Source organism: Echinops telfairi, unplaced genomic scaffold (genome assembly GCF_000313985.2).
Source record: "Echinops telfairi isolate 266 unplaced genomic scaffold, ASM31398v2 ScPeMD7_4;HRSCAF=17, whole genome shotgun sequence".
Taxonomy (NCBI): domain Eukaryota; kingdom Metazoa; phylum Chordata; class Mammalia; order Afrosoricida; family Tenrecidae; genus Echinops; species Echinops telfairi.
The window spans coordinates 10,651,994-10,652,848 of NW_022103900.1; positions in this window are offsets into that span (position 1 = coordinate 10,651,994).

Consider the following 855-nt stretch of genomic DNA (forward strand, 5'->3'; position numbering starts at 1 on the left):
GATGGCAGTACGTTATACATATTTGAAGGGAGCCCTGGTGGCACTATCAAGGAAGTGTTGGACTGATAACTGCACAAGATTGAGGGTTCAAACCCAGTGGGAGAAAGATGAAGCTGCTTGGTCTGTTAAACATTGAATTTCAGGGACTCTATATAGGGAAGCTATCCCAACTGACTGAATGGCTATCATTATTTTTTTTTAAGTAGATACAATTTAGGAACTATGGTAGCACTGTGAGTTAGGCACTTAACTGCTAGTTGCTAGTGGCGTTTTAAATGCATCAGCTGCTTCTTAGGAGAACGATGAGGCTGTCTATTGCCTTAACAATGTATTGTCTCACAAACCCTATACTGAATGACCATGAATCAGAATTCACTTGATGGCACTGGGTTTGTTGCTTTTGTTTGTATTAGTAGATTGGTCTGACTTGGATTATCCAGGATCATCTTCCTATTTTAAGGTCATCTGATTAGTATTCTTAATTGTATCTAAAAAGTCCACTCACGGAAGCATCTATTTTTATGTTTGTCTAAATAATTTGGCACAGATCTCTTGGGTAAGCATCTTAAGAATATTTCCTACCTTTGGGAGGATGCATAAACCCAACATAATTTCCTAGTATCTAACTTAGTGTTGCCTGATTAGATGTAGCATTGTGTGCTTCAATGGTCCTCTTGCTCTCATACATTCCGTATTACAGAACCATGAAGATTCTTGCCAAGTGCACGATTTTTTAAATTAAATAATCATTTTATTAGGAGTTCATACAATTCATCACAATCTGTACATATGTTATTTGTGTCCAGCACATTAGTACATATGTTGACTTCATCATTCTCACAATACCCACTTTCC